The sequence below is a fragment of the Otolemur garnettii genome, unplaced genomic scaffold (assembly GCF_000181295.1).
Source record: "Otolemur garnettii isolate 467f Iridium unplaced genomic scaffold, OtoGar3 scaffold00110, whole genome shotgun sequence".
Classification (NCBI taxonomy): Eukaryota; Metazoa; Chordata; class Mammalia; order Primates; family Galagidae; genus Otolemur; species Otolemur garnettii.
This window is the reverse complement of record NW_003852505.1, coordinates 2347013-2352541: the sequence shown is the minus strand read 5'-3', so window position 1 is coordinate 2352541 and position 5529 is coordinate 2347013.

Sequence of the window (5529 nt, the reverse complement as noted above, 5' to 3'; positions counted from 1 at the left end):
CTTTCTTTGGGATGCCATGCCATCCTCTTGCCCCTTTTCCCTCCTCCCTTCCATCTTTCCTTCTCTCTCTCCTTGCTCTCTGCTCTCTCTTATTTCTTCCCCTCACTCTCTTCCCTCTCTCTAATATATAATAAACTTATACTTTTATAATCTTATCTGGGCCTACAGAAATCCTTTCCTCATGCCTCTTGCAGTACCTACTGAGCAACTGAACTTTTCCAAACCCATCATTTGGTGGCCTGCACCAGGACTTCAGAAAATCACTACTCTTCCTCCACACAGGGAGAAGTCATTTTTTTCCCCTATAGGAGAATTGTCTTTCTCTTCTGGACAGGGAGTGGCTTTAGCCTTAAAATTGCTCTCTCCTCTGCCAGGCAACTCCCAAGACTTTGCTTTTTTTTTCTTTTTTCTTTCTTTCTTTTTTTTTTTTTTTAGAGACAGAATCTCACTTTATCACCTCAGTAGAGTGCCATGGCGTCACAGCTCACAGCAACCTCCAGGACTTCACTCTTGGTGTCCTCATCCAGTTACTAAGTCTCCAGGACTTTAGAAATGGTCATATATGCTCAAGGTTGGGGAGTGGTAGTGTTACCAGACAAAGAGGGTCTACCTGCCTGTCACTGTCAGCCAATATGCAGAGGTGGGGATAGGTCCACCAAACTTTGTCAGAAGGCCAGGATTCTGGAGAATAGTGAGAATAATTTCTCCAAAACTGTTTTCTCCTTCCATTTGCAAACTACATAGAAGTTCAAAGCAAAGACCACATTAACCCTTATTTTAAGTAATAATTAGCATAACTCAGTAACCTATTACAACATTCCAATTCAAAAATTAATCTCCTAAATCAATCCCTCTAAACTACTCAAGGTAGGCATCTTTAGGGTAGGAGCTAAATTTACAAAACACTAAGAATGGGAGACAGGAGGTAAAGGTCCCTTAGGACCTAAAGTAACCAGATCAGCTGTGTCACGCTGGTCCTAATCTGACTGTGTGATTTCAGTAGTCTCTTGTTTGGTCAAGGGAAACTCAGCACTGAGTCTACCACTCAGGTGGCATGGAGGACTCTTCCTAACTACTCTTTCCCAATGTGGGGGCACTGCCCCTATCAGTCTTCACCCAGATCCTGGAATGCTTGATCTTGGTCTGGGTTAGAGCTTGGGCTTCCTATTCCTCTGGCCAGATCTCTAGGTCTCAATCTGAATCAGTTTTCTGCCAGATCTCCAGTTCTCTGACTGGGTCAGAGCTCTGGTAGTGCCCATCCCTCTGGCCAGATCTCTAGGTCTTGGTCTGGGTCAGTTTTTCTGACCAGATCTCTAGGTTTTTGTCTGGGTCAGTTTTTCTGACCAGATCTCTAGGTTTTGGTCTGATTCAGATTTTGAGGACACCTGATATCTGAATAAACTCCAAAGATGTCTGAGCTAGGGACACCCCATCAGACTTCTCTTTTTTTCTATCAACATATGACCATCCCTAAGGTGCTTCTCTTTCGCTTAGTAGTCATCATGGGCAACATTCAGTTGGAACATTGGGGCTCATTGGCCCCCTGTCCCAAATGTTTAGTATATTAAGTCACCAGAAATTTGGCTCAAGAATGCATGTCTCTGGCTAGGCTTCTAAAGCATTCCACTTTCCAGCTTTCTTTGAACTTCCTAGATGCTCTGACCTACACTCTACCTACCTCATGTTGTTTCATATCTCTCTCACTGCCTTCACTTTCCTGATGACATTTCTCTGTCACCCTCCCTCATTCCCTCCTCTGTCTCTTCTCCATCCTGCTAACCTAGCTGCACTCTCTTCTCTCCCTCATACCAACTCCCCCTCTGGGATATTTCATAGGTCAAAAGGCATAATAAATCTCTCAGAGCCAGGATAAAAATCTAGCCCTTTTTCCTTTCTAAAGCCTTTTTGACCATCTACTAATTTAGAACTTGATACCAGGGAGGGACAAATTGTCTTACAATTGTCTCTCCCGATTGGCCCCAATATTCGGCATAAACTACAAAACTTAAAAGGAGCCTCGGACCCCACAAGTGGAGCTTTTAGACAGAACTTCATAACAGAGATGGAGAGAGGATAGAGGAAAGACAGAAAACTGACTACAGTAGCCCAGAGAACAGGAAAGGTTTTTTAACAGTGACTGCCATTTTAAAGCTTCTCCGGAAACAGTTACTCAAAAAGCCCAAACAAGAAGACCACACCCTTCTATAGGAAGGGAGCCTTGCCTCCACTACAAATCTGGGGCCCTAGAGTAAAATACCCCAGGAAGCATCCTCTACAGGGACCCTAGAACTGTGTCTTCTCTGCCAAAGAGAAAGACACTGGAAACAAGAATGAATTCTCCTTAGAACAGGTGACTACATTCACTTTCTGGAACTGGTGGCCCTGTTAACCAGTATCCTCCATACCCAAGGACCCACAGCAACGGCTTCCATCTAACCAACATGTCTGACTTCAAAATAGGCTCAACTTTATCACACAGGGATGGCCTTAGGTAACACAATCTCTAACACAGCTAAGCTAATTGATCCTAGTAAATACTGGAGCCAAGCCCTCTGCTTTTTCTAAATTTTGGAGACCTCTGTTTCCCTCTCCTATCTCCATCATTGGAGTAAAAGGTAAAATATGTTCCCCCTGGGTATTCCCATTTCTCTATTCTCTGGGAGATGAGATTCTCTTGCTCACCCTTCTATTACTTTCCAGTTACCATCCCTCTCCAACTAGAAAAGACCTTATGGCTTCCTTTCTCTGACTTCTGGAGAAAGCGAAAACCTTTTCCTTTCCTTAATATGCTCTGAGCTTTCAAACTAAGAACTTTCTCCCTTGTTTCACCTGTAAGTGTCTGCTTCTATATGTTCATGTGTTTGCATGCCCATATGTCATGTTCTTGTAATGTTTCACTACCAAAACATGTGAAGGAGCTCTAATTAATTGACTTTTTTTTTTTTTTGAGACAGAGTCTCAAGCTGTCTCCCTGGGTAGAGTGCCGTGGCATTACAGCTCACAGCAACCTCCAACTCCTGGGCTCAAGCGAGTCTCCTGCCTCCGCCTCCCAAGTAGCTGGGACCACAGGCGCCCGCCACAACGCCTGGCCATTTTTTGGTTGCAGCCATCATTGTTGTTTGGTGGGTCCGGGCTGGGGATTCGAACCCACCACCTTAGGTGTACATGGCTGGCCCCTTAGCCGGTTGAGCTATAGGCGCCAAGCCTTAATTGACTTTTAAAAGTAAGCACTTAAATCAAACATTTAGCCATTACTTTATGATGACCTGTGCATCTATTTAAACAATTATTTTAGACCTATAATGTTTGATAGGCTTTCCAAAACAAAATTCTAAATTCAGTCCTTCTACTTCAAATTAGCTTTTAATAATAGAGGCATTAAAGTCCAAGAAAAATTTATTAAACTTACTGGTATGTTAAATAGTACAAAAAACATCATCAAATATAAAATAATGTCTAACTTTCTTTACATTATATTATAAATATTTGTTCCAAAGGCTGTGTGGAATCCCTAAAGTGTTAATAGGCCTTGATATATATTATCAATAATAATTATATGCCAATATGTGTACTATAAAAATAACCAAATCTCCTTTCCATCTGTAATCATGACCACTCTAAAATCTATAACATCCACAGACAATTTTACTTTGAGTGTTCTTAAACAACAGTTTATAACCAGCTATGATTTAAGATTTACTTCTTTTGAAAATGTCATGGATCTGTTTTACTTCATTTAATATAATATTTATTGTGGGTTTATTGCATATCCACCTAGAACTGGAACCAGACAAAGATGTCCACTATCACCACTGCTATTCAGCTTAGTTCTGGAAGTGCTAGCGAATGCAATCTGGTGAGAGAAGTGTATCAAAGGTATTGAAATGGGGACAGGGGAGTTCAAACTCTTACTCTTTGCTGACAATGTGATCTTATACTTAGAAAATCCCAGGGACTCAACTGTAAGGCTTCTGGAAGTGATCAAGGAATACAGTAAAGTCCTGGGATACAATATCAATGTCTACAAATCAGTAGCTTTCATATCCGCCAATAACAGCCAAGCTGAGAATCAAATCAAAGACACAATACCCTTCACAATGGCTTCAAAGAAAATGAAATACCTGGGCATATACCTGTCAAAGGACGAGTAGGATCTTTACAGAAAGAACTATGTAACCCTGAGAAAAGAAATAACGGAAGATGTTAACAAATGGAAGAAAATATCATGTTCATGGCTGGGAAGAATCAACACTGTTAAAATGTCCATACTACCCAAAGTGATCTACAGATTTAAAGCAATCCCCACCAATGCACCAACATCATACTTTGAAGAACTTGAACAACTAATACTACACTTCATATGGAACCAGAGAAAACTCTGGATAGCCAATGCAATTCTAAGAAATCAAAACTAATCTGGAAGCATCACATTTTCAGACTTCTAGGTTACACTACAAGCCAACAGTGATCAGAACAGCATGGTACTGGCTATGGAATAGAATAGAAAATCTAGAGCTATAACAAGTCACATATTGCCATCTGATCTTTGATAAACAAAACCATGCACTGGGGAAAAGAATACCTATTTAATAAATGGTGCTGGGAGAACTTATTAGCCACGTGTAGAAGACTGAAACTGGACCTGCACTTCTCACCACTTACAAAAATTGACTGTCACTGGATACAAGATTTAAATTTTAGCCATGAAACAGTAAAGACTTCTTACTCTTCTTGTCTTCTTTGTTATACTTCTACCTAACTCACACACCAGCTCTATCCCCCTTTCACTCATGCTGGAGAAAGACTGTTGTTTCTTTATTAACCAATGAGAGACGACACAAACTAACCGTAACCTTATACATCATGAAAGGCAGCTTCTGGTATATTTGACTGGTTGGATTTAGAATCCTTATGTGGTCCTGGCTCTCTTGGTTAGCCCCTCTATAGGCCCCCTGATATTCCTACTCTTGGTTCTTACTTTCAGACTGCATTTTTTTCTGTCTAATAACATTCATACAGAACCAAATTCAGGTCCTAGCTATTTCTCCCCCGATCCTGCCTCTAATCTAGCTTTCCATCCCCTTTTATTCCTTCCCCGCTAATGACCCAAGGGAGCTCTCAGGCAGGGACACTGCTCTACCCATTGTGAGGACCAGATCAGCTCCATTTTGTTGTTTCCACATAAGTTCTGTTCCTGGGCGCTGGCCTGCAGGGCCCACCTTGTAACCTTCCCCATTCCTAGCAGGGCCCACCCTGCAACCTTTCTCATTCCTTTCATAGTTACTCAACCATATAGTACCACCTTGAGCAACAGAGCAATAAGCCCCCAATTCCTTATTAACTAAGTCACCCTACTGCAATAAAACAATAAGTTTTTATTACCCTAACAGGTAATTTCCCTCCAGCCACTTAATCAAGCCCTGGTTAAGAAATCCCCCCCCTCACCTGTACTAGTGAAATCGTCAGCCACCAATGCAAACCTTCCTTTACTAGTGATCTCACCAACCACCAATCAAAAGTGTACTCATA